The sequence below is a fragment of the Carcharhinus amblyrhynchos genome, chromosome 15, assembly GCF_965287045.1.
Source record: "Carcharhinus amblyrhynchos chromosome 15, sCarAmb.v2.hapA, whole genome shotgun sequence".
Classification (NCBI taxonomy): domain Eukaryota; kingdom Metazoa; phylum Chordata; class Chondrichthyes; order Carcharhiniformes; family Carcharhinidae; genus Carcharhinus; species Carcharhinus amblyrhynchos.
This window is the reverse complement of record NC_137338.1, coordinates 8,787,640-8,813,304: the sequence shown is the minus strand read 5'-3', so window position 1 is coordinate 8,813,304 and position 25,665 is coordinate 8,787,640.

The window sequence follows — 25,665 nt, the reverse complement described above, 5'->3', positions numbered from 1 at the left end:
TGGAGTTTAGAAGGATGAACGGGGATCTTATAGAGACATTTAAGATAATGAAGGGGATGGATAGGGTAGAGGTAGAGAGATTCTTCCAGCTTAGAAAGGATAGCAGGACTAGAGGACACAGCCTTAAGATAAGGGGGGGGGGACAGTTTAGATCAGAGTTGAGGAGGAAGTTCTTCACTCAAAGGGTGGTGAATCTCTGGAATTCTCTGCCCGTTGAATGGTGGAGGCTACCTCGCCAAATATATTTAAGTCACGGGTAGATAGGTTTTTGATAGACAGGGGAATTAAGGGTTATGGGGAGAAAGCGGGAACGTGGAACTGATCCACTTCAGATCAGCCATGATCTTATTGAACGGCGGGGCAGGCTCGAAGGGCTAGATGGCCTACTCCTGCTCCTATTTCTTATGTTCTTAATGAGATACAAAAGGGCCCAGAAGAGCAATTTTTTCACACAGGGGATGGTGACTATCTGGAACGAGTTGCCAGAGGTAGTAGTAAAGACAGGTACAACAGGGGGAAGCGATGGTCTAGTGGTATCATCTATTGCTAGATTATTTTGTGCGGAGGGTGTGGAGAGTCTGCAGAAGGATCTAGATAGGCTGGGCGAATGGGCCAGGAAATGGCAAATGGAATTTAATGTTGGCAAGTGTGAGGTGGTCGACTTTGGTAGGAAGAATGGTAGGAAGGACTATTACTTACGTGGCGAAAAACTGCAGCAGGCGACGGTGCAGAGGGACCTCGGGGTCCTTGTGCATGAATCGCAAAAACCCAGCTTGCAGGTGCAGCAGGTGGTCAGGAAGGCGAATGGGATGCTGGCCTTCATAGCGAGGGGGATTGAATATAAAAGTAGGGAGGTCTTGCTGTAGCTGTATAGGGCATTGGTGAGGCCGCAGCTGGAGTACTGTGTGCAGTTTTGGGCGCCGCACCTGCGCAAGGATATTTTGGCCCTGGAGGGAGTGCAGAGGAGGTTTACTAGGCTGATACCGGAGTTGAGGGGATTGAGCTATGAGGAGAGGCTGAATAAACTAGGCTTGTACTCGTTAGAGTTTAGAATAATGAGGGGAGATCTCATTGAGACGTATAAGATGATGAATGGGATGGATAGGATAGAGGTGGAGAGACTCTTCCCGCTCAAAAAAGACAGTAGGACTAGGGGGCACAGCCTCAAGATAAAGGGGAGGCAGTTTAGAACGGAGTTGAGGAGGAACTTCTTCACTCAAAGGGTGGTGAATCTCTGGAATTCTCTGCCCATTGAAGTGGTGGAGGCTGCCTCGCTAAATATTTTTAAGAAGCGGGTTGATGGGTTTTTGATAAGAGAAGGGATTAAGGGTTATGGGGAGAGGGCGGGAAAGTGGAACTGAGCCACGACAGATCAGCCATGATCTTATTGAATGGCGGGGCAGGCTCGAAGGGCTAGATGGCCTACTCCTGCTCCTATTTCTTATGTTCTTATGTTCTTATTAATCCAGATACTCAGTTAATGTTCAGGGGACCTGGGTTCAAATCCTGCCATGGCAGATGGTGGAATTTGAATTCAATAAAAAAAATCTAGAATTAAGGATCTACTGATGACCATGAAACCATTGTTGATTGTCAGAAAAACCCATCTGTTCACTCATGCCCTTTAGGGAAGGAAATCTGCTGTCCTTAGCCAGTCTGGCCTACATGTGATTCCAGAACCATGGCAAAATGATTGACTCTCAACTGCCCTCAGGCAATGAGGGATGGGCGACAAATACTGGCCAGCCAGCGACGTCCATGAAGAAAAAGAATTGTCCTTTAAAAAGAATTTAGACATTTACGTGGGTAAGATGGGTAACAAGGGATATGGGCCAAACATGGGCAATTGGGACTAGCTTAAAAAAAGGGCGGCATGGACAAGTTGGGTTGAAAGGCCTGTTTCCATACTGTAAACTTCTATGACCCATGGAAGCTGTTCGGCCATTGTACCTGTGATGGTCCTCCTTAACAGCTACCCAATTAGTTCCACTCTACAAACCCTTTCTATATGGTCGTGCAATGTGTTCCCTCTTCAAGGCTTAATTCAAATCTACTGTGGAAGTTATTGCCAAGTCTGTTTCTGTTCCCGTTTTACGCTGTGTGTTCCAGCAGATTACAGCTCACTGCGTTAAAAAATTTCTCCTCAGCTCCCCTGGCCCCATCTTATTTGCCAGTTACCTTAAATGTATATCTTTTAGTTCCTGACCTTGTGCCACTGGAAATGGTTCACTCTATTGAAACCCTCCATCACTTCGATCATCATTGTTAAGATAATATCATAAATCGTGTTGAAAGGGACAGGTATTGGAGAATGGGGACTGTACAGTGTCCCTGGCAAGTGGAGGCAGAGTCACATAATCATAGAGCTTTACAGCACAGAAAGAGGCTCTTTGGCCCATTTTGTCTGTGCCAGCCATCGAGCACCTTTCTAATTTAATCCTAGTTTCCAACACTTGATCTGTAGCCTTGTATGCTACGGCATTTCAAGAGTTTATCTAAATGCTTCTTAAATGTTGCCTGAGTTATCCCCTCCACCATCCTTTCAGGCAGTGAGTTCCAGGCTCCAATCACCCTCTAAGTTTAAAAGGCTTTCCTCAAATCCTCTCTAAATCTCTTCTCCCTAACCTTAAATTTATTCCCCCCCTGCCCCTGGTTACTGATCCCTCTACAAAGGGGAATGATTTCTTTCTATCCACCCAGTTGATGTCCCTCATAATTTTGCACACCTTAATCAGGTCCTCCCTTCAGCCTTATTCTGAGGAAAACAAATCCAGCATAACCGGCCTTTCTTCATAGCTGAAATGCTCCAAGCCAGGTAACATCCTGGTGAATCTCCTCTGCACCCGTTCCAGTACAGTCACATCCTTCCTATAGTGTGGTGACCAGAACGGCACACTGAACTCTAGCTGTGGCCTAGCAAGTGTTTTATACAGCTCCATCAAAATCTCTCTACCCTTATATTCTATGCCCAACAAAGATATGCATCACTTATGCCTTCTTAACAACTTTACCTACCTGTCCTGCTGCCTTCAGGGATCAATAAACATGCACCCCAAGATCCTTCTGGTCCCCAGTACTTCGAGTGTCTTGCCATTCATTTTGCCTTCCCTTGCTTTGTTAATCCTCCAAAACTGCACCATCTCATACTTTTCAGGGTTAAGTTCCGTTTGCCACCATTCTGCCCATCTAACCAGCCCGTTTACATTGTCCTGTACTCTAAGACTTTCCTCCTCGTTACTTATCACAACACTAATTTTTGTGTCATCTGCGAAGTTACAGACCATACTCCCTCACATTCATGCCTAGATCATTAAGGTACAATACAATGAGCAGGGGATCCAATATCGATCCCTGCGGTACATCACTGGACACTGGCTTCCATTCACATAAACAACCTTCGAACATCACCCTCTGCCTCCTGCCACGAAACCAATTTTGGATCCAATTTGTCAAATTGTTCTGCATCTTGGATGACAGTGTGGAGTCTGCATGTTCTCCCCACGTCTGCATGGGTTTCCTTCAGGTGCTGTGGTTTTCTCCCAGAGTCTGAAAGACGTGCATTAGCTATGCTAAATTCTCCCTCAGTGTACTCGAGTGTTGGGTTGTGGCAACTAGGGAATTTTCACAGTAACTTCATTGCACCGTTAATGTAAGCCTACTCGTGACAGTGATAGATAAACTTTATCTCCTCCCTCAACCGTTAGGCTTAGTCTGTTGGGAGCAAACTTATTTGGAACATCCTGTCTTATAAGTCAAGCTTTGTTGCCTGTGCTTCATACGCTAATGCATCAGTGTAGAGCAACTTTGGCTTTAAGAGCATGTCAATGGACTATTTTAGAAGATGAGAATAAGGATAAACTACATTGGCTTAATGTGGTGCCTGACAGTTCTTCAATAAGTGGAGCTTGGCTTTAAATACCAACCTACATTTTACAGATTACCCACTGTTAAAAGCATGTGGTCAGCCAGCCAAGTACCTCCAATGTACCAAGCTCTAGGTCAATCAACAGTAACAGCAATGCAAATTCTTGGTAAGAGCAATTTCATTGAAGGATGTCTTTATTTTTGTTGAATCAGCCACTGCGCTGTCGACGGAAATTGACTCTATTTCACATTTTGAATGGAAGCAACCTTGGTTGATAGCAAGGTCACATTGTAGTGCAGTGATTGTTCCATAAATGTCAAAGCATCTGTGAGCTATTAGGGAACAGAAGGTTAAAATCTTACCTGAAGAATAAGGTGCTATGAAAATAGGAAAGACCATTCAGTCATGTACAAGTGGCGCCTCCACACTGTTCACTAAATTGTTCCTGTTATTGCTCCCATTGTGGTCCATGTCTCAGTAAGTAAATTGAGTTGCTTGGTCAAAAATAAAATTCGACATTTGAAATTAAAAAATTGGACAGTCGAAATTAAACTACAGTCAGCTCCAGCCTGCAGAAAATCAGACCTGGCCAAAGTTCAAATATACAGAACTCTTCAGGCTGCCGGGTCATGTCTGGATCCGTCCTATCGGCAACCCATCAAATGATCCTCGCTCCTATTTGACATGCACTGGCCTGTTGTCCACAGCCTAGATGGGGCCAGACTCCAAGGCGCCTGGGGAGGGGGGGAGCTCGGATGTCCTGTCAACAGGTCATCAGCTAGACCATTGGGTGCTGAGACCCCCCCCCACCCCCTCCATTGGCAGAATCAGCCAGCGAGAATCAGCTTCATGAAGATGAACGAGAGGGACTCACGAACTGGATCTACAACCTACCAAGCCATCTTTACAGGTGGTATAGCCAAATCCTGGGTGTCTCTTGTGTACATAGTGGGGAATTTACGAGTTAACTATATTTAATAAGGTTTGTTGTGTTATATCTGTGTCCGTACTTTGTCCTCATAAGTAAAGGCACCTGGGTAAAACTTTGATAAAGAAGCTGGTTGAAGTATCTGAATTGGACAGATACAACAAAATGCACTTGAGTGGGTCTGAACCTGAGTTCCCAGGCTCAGTCCTTGCTGTGGGCTGAGTTTGCTGATCTGCACAATACGTAGCAGAGGTATTCAATTCATGGCCATGGTTGTGTCACCGGCCAACAGCAACACCAGAAATAACAACAACAAACAACCGTCACTGACCCATGACACACCGATAGCCACAAGATTAAGGAAGAAGAAATGAGGCACAGCCACACTCCTCCTGTCCGTTAGTGCCATGCCAGTGCACTGAAAGGCCTTTATCACCAGTAACATTGAGAGTACGTTCAGCATTCCAGCCTGCATCTTCAACACACATCAAACATTAGACCTTAATATTTCTATTCACCCTCGTATGACTGCAGTCTATATGCTGCACCTTCTCCTTTCCTTCTCCCCTGTGTAGAGTCATAGAGGTTTACAGCATGGAAACAGGCCCTTCGGCCCAACTTGTCCATGCAGCTCTTATTTTTTTAAATCCCAAAGCTAATCCCAATTGCCCTTTTTTGGCTCATATCCCTCTATACCTATCTTATCCTGTAACTGTCTAAATGCTTTCTAAAAGAAATAATGGAACCCACCTCTACTACTGCCTCTGGTAGCTTGTTCCAGACACTCACCACCCTCTGTGTGAAAAAAATTGTCCTTCTGGATCTTTTGTATCTCTCCACTCTCACCTTAAACCTATGCCCTCAAGTTTTAGATTCCCCTATTTTTGGGGAAAGATATTGACTATCTAGCTGATCTGTGCCCCTCATTATTTTATAGACTTCTATAAGGTCACCTCTCAGCCTTCTACGCCCCAGAGAAGAAAATCCCAGTCTATCCAGCTTCTCCTTATAACTCAAACTATCAAGTCCCAGTAGCATCCTAGTAAATCTCTTCTGCACTCTTTCTAGTTTAATAATATCCTTTCTGGACCAAGGTCTCCAAGATGGCTGCCCTCTTTCCCCTAGATACCTCAAGGCACACGCATGCTGCAACCCCAACATGAGACAGAACATGGGCAGACTGCTTAGTCTTTTGCTCTAGCCTGTAGACTGCCTCTTGCAACTCCTCCTGATTTTCCACCACCTGATGTTGCTTCTCCAAAATATTTGAGATGGTCGTTTGCAGAGGTTCATCTTCAGAGTTGGACTCAGAGGATGCTGACCTCCATTAGTCCTCCGGGAAACACCCGTCCATCATTGCCTCTGACTGCTGTGGTGACACTTTAGTAAGTTATTCCGCAGAAAGTGAGCTCCGAGCCTATTCTATAGCTACGTCTCTCAGCTGCTGAAGGGTGGAGGTGAATGCATAACAGAACCATTCTTCAAATGGTTCTTCAGCATCCTCCATTGAGGAGACCATGTGGACTTGGGTTTATGTTGGACCTAGTGCTGCCTGCAAGAGAGAGCAAATTGATATGGTTCACAGACAGACCGAATACAGCATTGTATGTACCGTGAATGTCAGGATGTAATCCATTCCTGGAGGTTGACTTGTACTGGCTTGTTGGGAAAGGCTGATCTCATGTTCCCCACAGGAGCGATCGCTGTCCTGCCAGCTCAGTGGCGTCCTCCTCAAATTTGGCCATCCCCAGGATGTTGGTTGTCCCTCCTCCATGGCAGCACGATGGCACAGTGGTTAGCACTGCGGTCTCACAGCACCAGGGACCCGGGTTCAATTCCAGCTTTGGGTCACTGGCAGTGCAGAGTTTGCACATTCTCCCTGTGTCTGTGTGGGTTTCTTCCCGGTATTCAGGTTTCACCCCCACAGTCCAAAGATGTGCAGATTAGGTGGATTGGCCATACTAGTGTATTGTCCTAAGATGTATAAGTTAGGGGAATTTGTGGGTTAAATATGTGGGTTATGGGGATAGGGCCTGGTTAAGATGCTCTGTCGGAGAGTTGATCCAGACTCAGTGGGCTGAATGGCCTCCTTCCACACTGTCAGGGTTCTATTCTATCATTCAGTCTGGGATCTCTCTCCATTGACTCCTGATTCAGATTGGATCTGAAAATTTTCACTCATTGGCTCACCTTTCTTTGTCTCCGTAACATCTTCCTGCCTTTTTTAACTTTTGGAATTTCTGCGCTGCTCCAATTTTAACACTTTTCACACCCTTTGATTTTTATTATTCCACCCTTGGGGGCTGATCCCTCAGCCATCTAGGACCTTAGGTGTGGAGCTAGTTCTTTCCCTCAGCCACTGCATCTCTCTCTCTCTCTCCTGCTTTGAGATAATTCTTAAATCCTCTCTCACTGAGCATGCTGACCCTAATATCTCCTTATGTGACTTGATGTAAAATTTTGCTTGCTGGCACCTCTGCAATCTGTGAATCACCTTACTGTATTACTACGTTAGTATGTTAAAGGTGCTTTAAGATGTTAGAGAGAGTACAAAGGAGATTTATAAGGATACAGTCATAGAATCCTACAGTGCAGAAGGAGGCCATTCAGCCCATCGAGTCTGCACTGACCACAATCCCACCCAGGCCCTATCCTGATAACCCCATGCATTTACCCCAGCTAGTCCCCCTGACACTAAGGAACAATTTAGCATGGCCAATCCACCTCACCCGCACATCTTGGGACTGTGGGAGGAAATTGGAGCACCCGGAGGAAACCCATGCAGACACTGGGAGAATGTGCAGACTCTGCACAGACAGTGACCCAAGCAGGGAATCGAATCTGGATCCCTGACACGGTGAGGCAGCTGTGCTAACCACTGTGCCACTGTGCCGGATGTTGTCAGGACTGCAGTATTGCAGCTGTGAGGAAAAGATTGGGTAGGCTGAGGTTGTTCTCCTTGGGACAGAGGAGGTTGAGGGGAGATTTGTTAAGATGTACAAGATTGTGAAGGGTCTGTATAGAGTAGATGGTAAGGGCCTTTCTACTTTAGCAGAGAGGACAGTGACTGGGGGCACAGATTTAAAATGATTGGTAGAAAGACTAGAGGGGAGATTAGGAAGTTTTTTTTTACCCCGAGAGATACGTGGTCTGGAATTCGCTTCCTGAAAGGATAGTAGAGGCAGAAACTCATAGTGGTACCACAGATAGCACTGCTACCTCACAGCATCAGGGATCCGGGTTTGATTCCCAGTTTGGGTCACTATCCATAAGGAGTCTCTATATTCTCCCCGTGTGTGCATGGATTTCCTCTGGGTGCTCCAGTTTCTCCCCACAGTACGAAAGACGTGCTGGTTAGGATGCATTGGCCGTGCCCAATTCTCCCTCAGTGTATCCAAACAGGTGCCGAAGTGTGGCAACAGGGGGATTTTCATAGTAACTTCATTGCAGTGTTAATGTAAGCCTACTTGCGACACTAATAAGCTTTAAACTTTAAAATTGAAAAAGTGTTCAGATGTGAACCTTAAGATGTCCTGGTCCGTAGGGCGAGAGACCAAGTGCTGAGGGAAGTGACTGGGTGGCTCGATGTTTGGCTGGTACAGGCACAGGTGGGCCGAGTGGCCTCTTTTTCTGCTAATGGCACCCTTCTCTGAATCCAAATGCAAGTTATTGTTGTAGTGCTTACCAGCCCGACATTTTATGGATCAGAAATAAATCTGAGGGGAGTTTGTGTGCTATTAAAAGAGCTTGTTAAGGCGTGAGGTGAAAAAATGGCCTATTGTCTCTTCGAAGACTATTTTACTTCACCAATATAAAGTCATTTCAGTAATCTTTGTAAATCACCCCAAAAGCACTTGAAAGTGCTACAAACTGTGTAGATCTAACTCCATTGATTAGATGGTAGTCACAGTCAGTGGATAATGTAGACATGCACTGCATTAACAACCCAACAAGCTGAGGGTACAGAGTTACCAATCAAAACTGTTTTCATTCCTCACACTCCAGCCCTTGTTATACATCATAGAATCCCTAGAGTGCAGAAGGGGACCATTCGGCCCATCAAGTCTGCACTGATCACAATCCCACCCAGGCCCTATTCCGTGTAACCCCACACATTTACCCTGCTAGTCCCCCTGACATTCAGAAGCAATTTAGCATGGCCAATCCACCTAACCAGCACATCTTTGGACTGTGGGAGAAAACTGGAGCACCCAAAGGAAACTCACACAGATACGGGGAGAACATGCAAACTCCGCACAGACAGTGACCCAAGCCGGGAATTGAACCCGGGTCCTTGGCGCTGTGAGGCAGCAGTGTTAACCACTGTGCCACCGTGCTGCCAGGATGCATTGTATCCTGCAAGCTGCCGGAAATACAAAGTGATAAAGGGGTCATTGGAGCATCTGGGATCTCGGTGAAGAACCGGATCAAACTTCTGTCTCCTACACCAACGAGATTTAAAGGTGGAGAAAGAGAGAGGGGAATCTCAGAGAGGGATCAGGTTGAAATGGAGCCAACTTAGATAGAAAAATAGAAATATGCTCAAAGCAACATAGGGAATGATCTTACTGCCCGTTCCTGCCACTCTCCCACTGCAGCAAAGACAGAGAATTTGGTGACAAGCCAAATCTCTGTTTAGAACAGCAGGATGGGAAAATCCAGCTGGTTTGAACCATCAGAAAATTTTGGCAATGTGCTTTCTGCAAGGTTAAAAGTGCATGTAAGCTGGCTGCACATCACAATCTAACTAGAAAGTTTATTTATTATTTATTAACAACTGAATACATATTTTGGTTCCGTCTTCACAAAGTGAAGTTATTTACAGATAAATATTGGCTCACACACTAGAGTCATAGAGGTTTACAGCATGGAAACAGGTCCTTCAGCCCAACTTATCCATGCTGCCTTTTTTTTAAACCCCCTAAGCTAATCCCAATTGCCCGCATTTGGCCCATATCCCTCCATACTCATTGTACCCACGTAACTACCCAAATGCTTCTTAAAAGACAAAATAGTACCAGCTTCCACTACTATCTCTGGCAGCTTGTTCCAGACATTCACCACCCTCTGTGTGAAAAAAAATTGCCCCTCTGGACCCTTTTTTATCTCAACTCTCTCACCTTAAACCCAAGCCCTCTAGTTTTAGACTGGGAAAAGATGTTGCGTATTTAACTGGTCTATGCCACTCATTATTTTATAGACCTCTAGAAGATCACCCCTCAGCCTCCTACGCTCCAGGGAAAAAAGTTCCAATCTATCCAGCCTCTCCGTATAACAAAAACCAACAAGATCTGGAGTATCCTAATAAATCTTTTCTACACTCTTTCTAGGCCATTGAGTGTATTTCACTCAGAGATAAAAAGGTTCTTGATTAGTAAGGGGATCAAAGATTACAGGGAAAAGGCGGGAGATAAAGTTTGAGAAACTTATCAGCAATTATTGAATGGCGGAGCAGATCAACAGGTTGAAAAACCAATTTGGGTCTGATACCTTTGTGGTCTTATAGAAGCACTTTCAGGGTGATGGTGCAGACTCAATGGGCCGAATGGCTTCTTTCTGCACTGCAGGGATTCTATCAAGTGGTAATATTTCTGAAAATCACTTGACGGAGCCCAACACCCAGCTAGATGAATTTTTACACCAGGACAATGAACCGTGTTGGGAAGAAGCACGTCTGGAATCATTCAAAAAGAAATCTGGCAGAGGTTGATGTGATCAGAGAGGTGATCACATTACAATCCTGAGTTACCTCCAATAATAGCAGTGGATGCATCCTGTACAACATTGGCCGCAGTATTTGTCAGGTATAAAGAGATGAAAAATGAAGACCAATCTGTTACATATCATGGTCATTAACAGACACAGAGGAGAGATACTCAGTGATCGAGAAGGAAGCATTAGCAGCCACCTGAGCATGTGAGAAAATTGCTGAGTAAGCCTTAGACCTTGACATTACGATAGAAACAGACCGCAGAACGTTAGCCACACGGTTGAATTTGAAAGAGCTCGCAGCAATGCCATCGCCAGCTCAAAAGGTTTAAATGAAGATTGATGAGGCTGGATTCTCACGCGATATCTGTTCAAGGGAAAACAGCAGATGCATTGAAACAGAAAATGCAGAAAGATGTGATATTGCGTTTGTGGAGATATTCGAGCCGTTTGCTATAATGACGATCCATACACCGCTGGCAACGACACAAAACCGGAGTGAAATCGAAGAGGTTCAAAAATGAGAGAAGGGATGGAAACAGAGGAGGGAGGTCAGCATATAAACCACATTGAACCATCTTTAGATCGTGGGTGGAACTTTGCTTTTTTATCACAGGGTGCGGCAACGGGCAAAAAAAGCCGTTATTGAAGCCATCGGCACCAGAGACAGATTTCTCCGCCATATTGTGAAGAGCTCAGTGCGTAAATGTTGAAGGGGCGGGTAAAAGCAAATTACTGGGGATGCTGGAATCTGAAACCAAAAGGGAAAATGCTGGAAAATCACCGCAGGTCTGGCAGCTTTCCTTACAGATGCTGTCAGGCCGACTGAGATTTTCCAGTGTTTTCTCTTTCGGCAGAAGGAGCAGCTCCCAGAATGTCCTACCAGCCATTTTTAAAGGTTGGGGCACATTTATTGAAGGGCTACTCGGAGCATGAACATTGAAATGGAACCGTCCTGCCACGCAACCTCCCCATGGCAATGCCCCTTGCACTATTCAGGTACAGGCCAGTCAAGACCTCCCCTCCCCGTTGGCGATGCACTCACCTGAAGCTCCTCCAGAGGGTGTGCCCGCCAAGGGGGAGACAATCATACTTCACATGTTAGGATTGGATTAATTAATCTTGGAGTTGGGGGGGGGGGGGGGGGAGGGGGGGTGGTGTGTAGGTTGGGGGATGGCAGGGGGGATTAGAACCCTGAAAATGACATGCAGATTTTATTATATTGGGGTTCCTGGCATTGAACTCGCCGTTGGAGATTTTCTGCTGACGTAAAAATGCGACTTGGGCCTCTCGCATGATTTTCCGCTCGTATCACCAAACCCACCTGAGAACACCGGGGAGGGAAAATCTCGGCTCAGGTTCTGAGCAGCCAGCATCTCTATCAGAAAATTCTGTCATGACTTTGTGTTCAATTGCACTCTAAACTGTCAGAACATCGTTTGACATCAAACGGTAGAATTTGGAACAAGTTTTGATTGTAAAAATCATGCTCACTTGTCATCGCTGAGTGCTTTCAATTAACATCATGATTCTCCCACTCCAGGAGTCACTGAAGCACTCAGAAGCATTCCAAAACCTGTTCAATTTGAGGAAGAAATCCAAAGTGATCATTAGGTATCAAAGCGATCATGAATCTATCTGTGTAGCTTCCTACATGTTATGATGGGAAAACTGAACAAATCTTACTACTTTATTTCCAAATTTTTCCCAAAGAATTTTCCTAGCTCCTTCTACTTCATAGAATAGAATCATTGAATCCCTTCAGTGCAGACAGAGGCCATTCGGCCCATTGAGTCTGCACCAACAATAATCCCATCTCGGCCCTATCCCCATAATCCCACATATTCCCCTTGCTAGTCCCCTTGATGGGTAATTTAGTATGGCCAATCAATCTACCCTACACATCTTTTATCTGTGGAAAGAAACCGGAGCACCCTGAAGAAACCCACACAAACAGAGAACGGGAGAACTCCACAGACGGTGACCTGAGGCCAAAATTGAACCTCACCATTGTGCTAACCATTGTGCCATCGTGCCACTCTCATCTGGGCGTGTAGGAGGAAGCAAAAAGAAGAGAAGCCAGATTAAGGGTGTGTTCTCAGAATCTTATTTACAGCTGACAGTATCAGTACTGCAACCCAGCATAGTGGCACATGGCGCCAGGGACCTGGGTTCGATTCACAGCTTGGGTGACTGTCTGTGTGGAGTCTGCATGGGTTTCCTCCAGATGGTCTGGTTTTCTCCCACAGTCCAAAAGACATGCTGGTTAGGTGCATTGGCCGTGCTAAACTCCCCCTCAGTGTACCTGAACAGATGCCAGAATGTGACGTAGGGGATTTTCACAGTAACTTAATTGCAGTGTTAATGTAAGCCTACTTGTGACACTAATGAGTAAGCTTTAAATTAAACACAGTAACTTTAAACTAAACACAGCAAGGATATCCTCTCTCAATGGCCAGGATATAGCAGACTGACACAAATTGAAACACACCCTCTTGTGACCGGAAGCCTCCTCCAAAGCAGTCTAGGCCTTGGCAACAAGGGATCAAATCCCACTCCAGATGTTAAATTATGTAGGTTTACATTAACACTGCAATGAAGTTACTGTGAAAATCCCTTAGTTGCCTGGTTGGGTACACTGAGGGATAATTTCGCATGGCCTAACCAGCCCATCTTTCAGACTGTGGGAGGAAACCAGAGACCTGGAGGAAACCCACGCAGACACGGGGAGAATGTGCAGACTCCGCATAGGCAGTGACCCAAGCCGGGAATCGAACCCGGGTCTCTGGCACTTTGAGGCAGCAGCACTAACCACTGTGCCACCATGCCTCCCTCAGGACTTATACTGGAACATGAGCCCAAACCTTGTGGGCAAGTTGCTGGAGTGGGACTCGAACCTCTGATTTCTGAATTAGAGGTGAGCATGCAACCCCGCTGGATGACACGAGACACTTCTCAGATTCATATATGAAGGACCTGCCACAGCTTAAATCTATTTAAACACCTTCCTCACTGTCCTTTCCCCTGTTCAGTAAAACCCTCACAAGCTCATTATCCATCTCCTTCTCCTTTGCTTTCCTTGTCAGCCAGTTCTCCATCCTCTCAAGAATCTCCCTTTTGTTATCTCTCTTTTGTTTTGTCAGTCTCTGCGGAACCCCTTTGTTCAACCATCCTATGCCACTTGCCGCCGCGCTCTGAAATATCTTACAGTGCTTTAATCCTCTCAGATGTTTCTTTTGTGCTTGCATTAGCTCGTCTGAAACATACCTTCTGCCACCGATTCACAAATATCCCCCTCTTGCCATAATCCTCTTCGACACTTACGTAAAAGCCAAGTACCTATCCGGTTGCTGGGAGAGCTGGAGATAAAAACAGAAGATGCTCGAAACTCTCAGCAGGTCTGGCAGCCTCAGTGAGAAGAGAAGCGAAGTTCATGCTTCAGATCGATGACTCATTGTCACAGATATAAGGTGTACAGATTTCAAAGTTTATAAGCAAGTACAGGGCCCTCTGAAAAAAAATGAGAGCAGGAAGCGATCTGTAACGTTTGTTTCTTAATTCATTTAAAAAAATTTATTCTATTACAGTTCCAGATTAATCCTTTTTTCCCCAGGTGGAAGAGTCAATTACTAGGGGGCACAGGTTTAAGGTGCGAGGGGTAATTTTTAAAGGAGATGTGCGAGGCAGGTTTTTTATACAGAGGGTGGTGGGTGCCTGGAACTCGTTGCCAGGGGAGGTAGTGGAAGCAGATACGATAGTGACTTTCAAGGGCGTCTTGACAGTACATGAGTAGGATAGGAATAGAGGGATATGGGCCCCGGAAGGGTAGGGGGTTTTAGTTCAATCGGGGAGCATGGTCGGTGCAGGATTGGAGGGCCGAAGGGCCTGTTCCTGTGCTGTAATTCTCTTTTCTTTCTTTGACTCAAATATTTTCATTGCTCTCCATTACTTAAATGCTGCGTTCTCTGCTGCCTCTTATTACAATTATTTTTATATCTTATGTCTCACCTAGATACGATGGTGACTTTTAAGGATCGTCTGGACAAATACATGAATAGGATGGGAATGGAGAGATATGGTCCCCGGAAGGTTAGGGGGTTTTAATTCAGACACACAGCATGGTCAGTGCAGGCTTGGAGGGCCGAAGGGTCTGTTTCTTTGCTGTAATTTTGTTTGTTCTTTGATCTTTTAATCTTTTTCAAGATCTGCCTGAATTTTGGTCACTTTATCTGCCTCTGAGCATTGAACTTTAAACTCTGATGCCACTCGCATATTTCCAAACATGTCTTCCTCTCTTCTCCAGCTCTCTTTGTTCCCTTTCTTTCATGGTCTATTCAATTGTCTTCTTCTGGTTGGTTCAGCACAATCTATCAGTCTATAATCCCCTCAAAATTTCTGTCTCCCTCTTCCTGTCTAAATTCTCTTTATCCCTGACTGATGACAGATTTTTGAAGTTCTCATCCTTATGATCAAATCCACCCCCCACAGTCGCCACGCTGTTGGGGTACGGTGGCGGACCAGGTAGCATGGCCAATGCACCCCCAGCGCGTCTTTCAGACTGTGGGAGGTATCTGGAGGAAACCCATGCAGACATGGGGAGAAGGTCCGTACAGACAGTGATCCAATGTGGGAATCGAATCTGGCGCCCTGGTCAGCTGTGTTAACCAGCATGCCACCCTTCAGGAGAATTGTGGTCTTCGTTACATTGAAGGCGGTACGTAGGTGCCAGTTGTTGTTCGTTCACCAGGCTCAGGTTCATTATAGTGTGTGTGTGGCCATCTTTACAATCCAGGGCTGCAGACTCCACTTTTAGAGGACAGCGCGTTCTTGGTTACACGCTGCCTTTTAAACCTTTAAATCTTTACAAGCACTCCTTCTGGAGAGTAATCATGCATTTTTAGAAGATCAATGCTAATCCATGAAGGATGTGTCTGCGGGTGGATCATTACACTCACAACACGGTGCCTGTCATTATCATACATGCATCATTTAAACTGTGCTGATAAAATACAAAAATATTGCATCCTGCAGGCTGTGTTAGAGGCACTAACTGAGCTCCCAATTAAAAAGTAAATGGCAATATAGCATTTAGCAATTATCTTGTTCCCATTTATCATTCGTTCTATATGTAGATCTAACTCTTTTGGAGAGAGATGGCGATGATAGCCTTTTTGCTGCTAAAGTTATTTTTCTCTGCTCCAGATAGCATCTATCTGGTGGAAGCCAGATCTTATTTACAGGTATTTCAAGAAGGTCTGACTCAAAACTCTTTCCAATTGCAGTTCCTCCTGATAGAAGAATGAGGGGTGACATTCACCGCAAGCAACTCAGAGCTTCTGAAAGAGTGGGGGGGGGGAAAGGAAAAAAAAGACCCTGCAGATCACAGATGAGTTTTAGAGATGTGAGGATTTATGTACGTCACTAAATTAGCTTGGCAAAGGCTCCAACTCTACGGCAGCAGATGGTGGTGCACTCAATGGGAAAATCCATAATTTAAACCACAATGTTTTGAATGAATATTTCATGCTGTAAAGCTTTGTGAGACGACAATAATAAATTCAAAAGGTGCGCAATCAGACTCTCCAGGACTGCTTATCTTCTGCCTTGGTCTCGAACTGGAATCGGAGTCCCATGTGTACCATTTTAAACAGGGCATGTGTTTCCTCAGATCCAGGATCATTATTCTGGTTTCCCAGTGGGGGGTTAGTATTTTACATACTGATGCACATCATGTTGTCAGCAAACATTAGCACTGCACAAATAAACATCAGTGTCATTGGGGAAAATGACAGGCAGGCAATGCCATCCACTGTCTGCTCGTCCCGATTCAGCTCTAAGCAGAGAGTTATAGAATGTACGGCATGGAGACTGGCCCTTCGGCCCAAACTGGTCGATTCCGACTAAAAAGCCCATCTCAATAAGCTAACCCCATTTCCTAGAATCCCTACAGTGCAGAAGGAGGCCATTTGGCCCATCGAGTCTGCTCCGACCACAATCCCACCCAGGCCCTATCCTTGTAACCTCACATATTCACCCTGCTAATTGCCCAGATACCGAGGGGCAATTTAGCACGTGTGAGAGGAAACCGGAGCACCTGGAGGAAGCACATGTAGGATGTGCAAATTCCAGATAGACAGTGACCCGAGGCCAGAATTGAACCTGGGTCCCTGGTGCTGTGAAGCAGCAGTGCTAACCACTATGCCGCTGTGACACTTGCATTTGGCCCACCTCCTTCTAAACCTTTCCTATCCATGTATCTGTCCAAATACCTTTTAAATGTTGTCAATGTCCCTGCCTCAGCCTGTTCCTCCGGCAGCTCATTTCACATACGTACCACCCTCTCTCTAAAAACATTGCTCCTCAGGTTCCCATTAATCCTTTCTCTTCTTAACGTAAACTTATGCCCTCTTGTTCTTGATTCCCCAACCCTGGGGAAAAGACTGAGTGCATTCACCTTGTCCATGCCTCTCATGATCTTATACACGTCTACAAGATCACCCCTCAGTCTCCAAAAATAAAACTCTTAGCCTGTGCAATCCCTCTTTTTGACTCATTCCCTTGAGTCTGGGCAACATTCTTGTCAATCTGTCATAGAAGCTTAGAAAATGGGTCTCAAGAAATGGATTGCATTCACATAGCATCTGTTGTGACCTCAGGACATCCCAAAACAACCTTTACAGCTAACAAAGCACTTCTGAAAGTGGTCACCGCTGTAATGTGGGAATCGCGAGAGCCATTTTGTGCACAGCAAGATTAAACAAGCAGGGATGAGATATTGGTCAGAATAAGACCAATATCTTTTTGAGGTGCAGTTATTGGGTGGGATCTCCAGCCTGCACTCTCCATCCATGAGATCACCAGTCGGATGCTCAAGATCCGGAGAACCCCAGAAATCGTGGATCTCGCCGGCAAGGTTACGATATCCAATTTTCATTGCCCTCTGCTGCTGAGCTTCATGCCCATAATGGATGAGAACCTGATTTCCATACACATTAATAAATTTAAATAGAATTAAATGTCCTCCTCACCAGATTCCCACCCCCACGAGCTTTCCATACCTTGCTGATGCAACGTCATGTCGGCGAGCTTTGCAACAGGTTCACCCAGATGTGAACCTGTTGAGGGGATCCCACCAATGGCATAAAGGTGAATACAGCCCTGGGGGGGGAGAGGGACATGTCCAGCTAGTGAGCTGGCAATGCCCCTGGCACTGCACCCTGGCACTAGTTGACGGCCAACATGGCAATGCCAAACTGTGCCAGTGTTGGGTGGGCCTTGGGAGAAGCCTCATGTGGGGGAGGGGGGGGGGCTCAACAATTTGTGACTGGGGCTGCAGCAGACACAGAGTGGGGTGGGGGTGCTGATGGTATGGGGGGGGTGGAGGACGGGGGATGATGGGGGTGGGAGAAGGAATGCCAGGGGTGATTGTGGGGGAGGGGGGGTAGAAGCAGGGGATGTCATAGCTGGTGGTGGGGGGGAAGGGGGGATGCCAGAGATGATTGGGGGGGGGGCATGGGAAGGCAGGAATGTTGGGGATATTGGAGGGTGGGAGAAGGGGGGAGATGCTGGGGGTGATGGGGTTTGGGGACAAAGGCTACAGATATCTGATGGAAGTGGGGGGAGAGTTATATTTGTTTCTGTGATTGGGGCACCCTTTAAAAACACAACCCATCACAGTGGAGCTGGTTTTCAACTCTAAGAGACCCCGCCTCACCAGGCTGATGGTGCAAACCATGGCCACTCTTTTTTTTCTGTAGTTATCGGGACAAGCTCTGGAGAGGAAACAGGCCAGTGAAGCTGGAGAGTTCCATGCCAGCTTTCTCACCAGGACTGATACTCTGATTCCACTCATTTTGTCGGAAGAAGTCAAATTCAGCAACCAATGTCCCACAAACAATGAATATCATAGCGAATGGAATACTTTCATCCATCTTTATATTCATTCCTAACCTCAATTTGTACTGTTTTCAATGCTGGTGTTTAAGAGCCACCCTTCTAGACTTGCCAACTGTGATTAAATTTATTCCTGGAGGTTCCACCATATGACTCGCTATTGACACACAGCAAACCTAACTTTGAGGCGCAGTGGCTGCCAATACCAAATGGGTGATCCTCCGCTATAGACCCATCTCAAATATTTTTATAACTAATTAACAGGAGTGTCCAATGAACATGAAGAATATATGCCATTCATTTTGACTCCAATTCCAAATCTCTTCCTGCGCTTATTGGCACACCAAGACAGACTTTCATCTGTTTCAATAGCTAGTTATTCTCAGAAGAAGTCACTAGTCTGTTGCCAGAGGCTTATAGCTTGAGACGCACCACTCCACATCAAGCATGTGGAGTGGCCAGGAGTCTCTCCTTCTTTTATAGCCAACCATTGACGCGTTAGAAGGATTTGCAGGTTAACACTCTCAACCTGTTTGATCATGTTATGAGCGCACTTTCCTTGGCTGTCAGATCCTGGGGTGGGACTTGAACCTGGAGTTCCTGATTCAGAGACAGGAAAGCCACCCACTGCACCACAATACCTCCCATTCATCTCGATGCACTCAATAAATTTTCGTCAAGGCTTGCTCACAGTATCAGGACTCAATAGAGAGAGTGGTGATGAAATAGGCTAACGCTGAATTAGTTATTTCTTGATGCCAACAGTTAGAGGGCTTAAGTGGAGACTGTCCCAATCCCCAGGTTCATAATTAGTAAATATGTACAAACACACATGAACAAATCAAGTTATTGCAATGCCAAGTGTGTCCAAATACATTAAAAATAATCAACATTGTAAATCATCATGGACACGTTTACAATTCACAGCTTTAAATAGGGTCACCATGAATAATTTATTCACTCTAAAATTCACCCCCAAACTATTAAAATTAGCAAGTTGAAGCAGGAATGATGAATGGAATACTTTCATCCATCTTTATATTCATTCCTAACCTCAGCTTGTACTGTTTATATTGGAAGAATGTTATTAAATTAGAAAGGGTGCAAAAAAGATTTACAAGGGAGTTACTGGGACTGGAAGGTTCGAATTATAAGGAGACGCTGGATAGGCCGAGACAATTTTCCCTGGAGCGTAGGGGGTGACCTTATAGAGGTTTATAAAATAACGAGGGGCATAGAAAAGGTGAATAGCCAAGGTCTTTTCCCCAGGGTAGGGGAGTCCAAAACTAGAGGGCATAGGCTTAAGGTGAGAGGGGGGAGATTATAAAGGCAGCTGAGGGGCAACTTTTTCACACAGAGGGTGAATATGGAATGAGATGCCAGAAGAGTTGATGGAGGCGGGTACAATTACAACATTTAAAATACGTTTGGACAGGAACGTGGATAGGAAAGGTTTGGCGGGATATGGGCCAAAAGCAGGCAAATGGGATTAGTTCAGTTTAGGAAACATAGTTTGCCTTGATGAGTTGGGCCCAAGGATCTGTTACTGTGCTGTATATCTCTATGATTGCAATCTCTACGATTATAGAGATATTGGAGGGTTTTACAAGGAGTTAAGGATTTGAGCTAATTCATTACTTTTTTTAAGGAACCAGTAATGACAAGATCTGTCAAAAGGCCCCTTTCTCTGCTGTATAATCCTCTGAATCTAAGATATATTGCCTTTGGAGAGAATACAGTGAAGATTCACCGGAAGCATAGTTGGACTTTGTAAGTGTCTGACGTCAGTGATCCTTTGAGAAACAATTTTTTTAATAGAGCAGGATTTCTGCAGCTCATAGCTTCAGTACTTTCATGCCCACAGCCTTTGGTGATGTCATTGTTGGGAGGAGAGAAAAAAACCTGTAGGCAGGTCAGGTGACAGGGATTACTTTTAGTTTTGCTTTGGCTGCAGTGTCAGAAGCGTAGCTGAAAGAAGTCTCTCTCTCTCTGATTTTATTTTGAAAGTTTTACTAGTTAGCTGAAAGCACAGCTTATTGCCATCCTGCAGGAAAGAGCCTGTGTTTTGGTAATTTTGGGAAGCTGAAAACGAGAAGCTGCTCTGAGTTTTCAAGATCATTTGAAATCAACATTCAACCCAGGAACTGGATTCCAGTATCATGTGAGCTTTAGCCTGTGCAGTGAAAAATCTATTTAAAAGGTTTTGTTTATTGGATATTGGTTTTGATTGGAACTCTGATATATAGTAAGAAGTCATGTGATGAAGGAGCAGCGCTCCAAATGCTGATAATTGCAAATGAATCTGTTGGACTTTATTCTGGTGTTGTGAGACTTCCTACTCACAAGTCTCCCAGTCCAATGCCAGCATCTCCACATTGATATATTGGTTAAGGGTTATACATTATAGTGATGTTTTGTTTCTTGTTTATAATTGGTAAAAGTTCTCGCTGATGTTATTACCATATATGTTAACTATATTCTTAAATAAACTTTATTTGATGAAAGCTCCCTAGTGGGTCATTCGAATCACACCTGAAGTGAAACATCTTATGCTTATCCTAGCCAAATTCAACATGAAAACTTATGATTCAGACGGGCTTCATAAAATGCCGTGGAGTTTCTAACCTGCACCATAACATGTATTTAACTGATTGTGGACATGCTGGTTTGTACTCTCTTAACTTTAGAAAGTTGAGAGGTGATATCTTTAAAATTATAAATAAGGTTTGATAGGATAGATAAAAAGGACATATTTCTTCAGATGGTGGTCTTCGGATCAAAGAGGGAATAGCTTTAAAATTAGAACTAAGCACTTCAGGAGTGAAATTGAAAGCATTTCTTCACACAGAGGCAAGTGAAAGCCTAATTCTTTCCCCCCCCCCAAAGGCCTGTGAAAGCTGGGTCAATTAACAACTCCAAGACTAAGATTGATACATTTTTGTTAGATTGAGGTTATCATGGGATATGGAGCAGTGGCTGGTAAATAGAGTTGAGATACAAATCAGTCATCATCGAATTTAGGTGAGTAGTAGAGAATGTGCAATAGATGAATGGCCCACCCCTGTTCCAAAGAAGCTCCCCACTCCAATTAATTTACTGCAGTCTCAGCCTTGCTCCTATATGCAGAGCATAAAATTTAATGTGAGCCCATCACAAACTGACGCTGAGTTGACAGTTTCATTTCGAAAGGATTTGAGGTGTGTCTGGATGCTTCTTCTGAGGGCCAGGCACAGGTGAACAGTGAGAACAGCAAAAGCACGAGTATTTCCTGTTTATCTTAGAACATAAGAACATAAGAAATAGGAGCAGGAGTCGGCCATCTAGCCCTTCGAGCCTGCCCCACCATTCAATAAGATCATGGCTGATCTGAAGTGGATCAGTTCCACTTTCCTGCTTTCTCCCCATAATCCTTAATTCCCCTGTCCATCAAAAACCTATTTACCTGTGACTTAAATATATCTAGCGAGGTAGCCTCCACCACTTCAATGGGCAGAGAATTCCAGAGATTCACCGCCCTTTGAGTGAAGAAGCTCCTCCTCAACTCCGATCTAAACTGCCCCCCACCTTATCTTGAGGCTGTGCCCTCTAGTCCTGCTGTCCTTTCTGAGCAGGAAGAATCTCTTTGCCTCTACCCTATCCATCCCTTTCATTATCTTATATGTCTCTATAAGATCCCCCCTCATCCTTCTAAACTCCAACAAGTACAGACTCAGTCTATTTAGTCTCTCTTCATAGTCCAACCCCCTCATCTCCGGTATCAGCCTAGTGAACCTTAACCTTACTTAAATTTATCTTACTTGAATAACCTGGGGAGTCTTATCATTATTTTTTAAAACAACGTTCATTAGAAATGTCTGTTAAGTATTATTAGGGTTTATCAGTATCATTAAGGCCTATTTACATTGCTAAGGGTTATTACTTCTAATGAGGTTTATTTGGAATGTTTATTAGCAGTATCAAGGTTATTAACTAGTAGGTGAAGGAATGGCAGGGCTGCTTCGACTGTAAGGGTGCATATCCTGTACTGTGTGGGAACTCCAGAACACTATCATAGTTTTGAATAACCATTTGTGCAAGAAGTGCAGCCATGAGGTTGAGAGTCTCACGGATAGTATGTTTATTGATGTGGTCACCTCAGAGCTTAAAAGCATGAAGGGTGAAAGGAAATCAGTGACCACCAGACAGGCAGGTGGTACAAGAAATAGTCAGGTGGTTCAGGAGTCCCCTGAGTGCATCTCACTTTTCAGCCAGTATTCTGCTCTGAATTCTGATGCAAATTATGCTTCAGCTGGGGAATGCAACCAGAAACAAGTCCATGGTACACAGATGGCTCAGTGTAAAGGAGGAATGGAGGGTGGGGGTTCAAGGAAGACTGGAAAGGCAATAGCAACAGGTGATTTCATAGTCTGGGCAGTAGACAAGCATTTTTGTAGCCAGGGGTGTGTGTCCAGAGAGGTGTGATGCCTCCCTGGGGTCGGGATCAAGGTTGTCATTGAACATTTGGAGAATACCCTGAGAGGGCATAAATTTAGGGAAAATTTGAGGTAGAAAAACTTTTTTACTTTAAAAATCTACAGTCCAAAATCTTAATGCATTATTGTGTCTGAGCTTTGAGGTAAACATAACTTGAATTAATGAATCAAGTAGAACTTATTAAGCAAGATTTTACAAATACCAAACAAAAACAATGAAGACAACATGGAAGTTTTTTTTATTCCTGAATGTTCTAGGTTTACTTGAGTGTTGCCAGCACAGGACACGCCTTTCTTCTCCAGTTTCTGGAGTGATGATACACTCAACTGCATTTTTTTATTCATTTATGGTACATGGGCATTGCTGGCTGACCAGCATTTATTGCCCATTCCTAGTTGCCCTTGGAGGGCAGTTAAGAGTCAACAACATTGCTGTGGCTCTGGAGTCACATGTAGGCCAGACCAGGTAAGGACAGAAGATTTCCTTCTCTAAAGAATATTAGTGGACCAGATGGGTTTTTCTGACAATCGACATTGGTTTTGTGGTCATCAGTAGATTCTTAATTCCAGATATTTCTTATTGAATTCAAATTTCACCGTCTGCCGTGGTGGGATTCGAATCTGTGTCCCCAGAACATTAGCTGAGTGTCTGGATTAATAGTCTAATGATAATACCACTAGGCCATTGTCTCCCTACAATTAGGGTGGTGCGGTGGCACAGTGGTTAGCACTGCTGCCTCCCAGCTCCAGGAGCCTGGGTTCAATTCCGGCCTTGGGTCACTGTGTGTGTGGTTTTTGCATGTTCTCTCCGCGTCTGCATAGGTTTCCTCCGGGTGCTCCGGTTTCCTCCCACAGTCCAAAGATGCACGGGTTAGGTGGATTGGCCATGCTAAATTGCCCCTTAGTGTCCTGGGATGTGTAGGTTAGAGGGATTAGCGAGGTAAATATGTGAGGTCACGGGGATAGGGCCTAGGTGGGATTGATGTCAGTGCAGACTCGAAGGGCCGAATGAGCTCCTTCTGCACTTAGGGATTCTACGATTCTAATTGCAAACCAGTGCATCTCTGTTTGATTCACGTGATGTGCATTGACGTCATCAGAGGAAATCGTGGGTTTTACCCTTTCTTTCATCCTGGACTGTTATGATGTGGAGATGCTGGCATTGGACTAGGGTGGGCACAGTTAGAAGTCTCATAACACCAGCTTAAAGTCCAACAGGTTTATTTGGAATCGTGAGCTTTTGGAGTACTGCTCCTTCATGAGGTGAAGTAGGAGCAGTGCTCCGTACGCTCGTGATTCCAGATAAACCTGTTGGACTTTAATCTGCTGTTGTAAGACTTCTTACTATCCTGGGCTGTGAGCAAGTAACACCTAACTAATGAACTCAACTAACTGGTTAAGTAACCCACCGTGTGGCAACCTTCTCATCCTTTTATCTTGCAATACAAGTAAGCTGACTGCATTAATATACAACACATACAGTTTTGGGCGCCGCACCTGCGCAAAGATATTTTGGCCTTGGAGGGAGTGCAGAGGAGGTTTACTAGGCTGATACCAGAGTTGAGGGGGTTGAGCTATGAGGAGAGGCTGAATAAACTGGGCTTGTACTCGTTGGAGTTTAGAAGAATGAGGGGAGATCTCATTGAGACGTATAAGATGATGAATGGGATGGATAGGATAGAGGTGGAGAGACTCTTCCCGCTCAAAAAAGACAGTAGGTCTAGGGGGCACAGCCTCAAGATAAAAGGGGGGTGGTTTAGAACGGAGTTGAGGAGGAACTTCTTCACTCAAAGGGTGGTGAATCTCTGGAATTCTCTGCCTGTTGAAGTGGTGGAGGCTGCCTTGCTAAATATTTTTAAGACGCGGGTTGATGGGTTTTTGATAAGCGAGGGGATTAAGGGTTATGGGGAGAGGGCGGGAAAGTGGAACTGAGCCACGACAGATCAGCCATGATCTTATTGAATGGCGGGGCAGGCTCGAAGGGCCAGATGGCCTACTCCTGCTCCTATTTCTTATGTTCTTATGTTCTTATGTTGTTGTATCCTACAGTTGTGGTTAACTTTGTAACTTAATAATGAAAGCAAAATACCACGGATGCTGGTAATCTGGAATAAAAACAGGAAGTGAAGGGTCACCCTGACTCAAAATATTGGTTCTATGCTCTCTCCACAGATGCTTTCAGACATGCTGAGATTTTCCAGCAGTTTCTATTTTGTTTCAGATTCCAGCATCTCCCTCAACTGTAAGTTGGCACGCTAGCAGAAATGATGTGGAGATGCCAGCATTGGACTGGGTTAAACACAATATGAAGTCTCACAACACCAGGTTAAATTCCAACAGGTTTACTTGGTAGCAAATGCCACTAGCTTTCCAGGCTTTTCCCCTTTGTGACCCGACAAATAAACTACCAAATAAACCTGTTGGACTTTAACCTGGTGTTGTGAGACTTCTTACCGTCTCTAGCAGAAACTCAGATTGAAGTGTTTAACAAATGGTCAAGAAAAAGATCTATAAATATTATTTCAGAGCAACTTAAAATCATAAACATTCCAGGGAGACAGTGCAGAAGAGATTCATGAGATTGGCTCCAGGGGTGAGGAACTTCAGTTATGAAGATAGATTTGAGGAATTGTGAGTGTCCCTAAGAGAAAAGAAAGCTGAGAAGAGATTTGATAGAGGTGGTCAAAGTCATGAGAGGTCTGGACAGATAAGAACAAAGAACAAAATTAGCCCGGGAAACAGGCCCTTCGGCCCAACGAGACCGCACCGCCATCTCAACACCACCAGTCCCCCTCTCC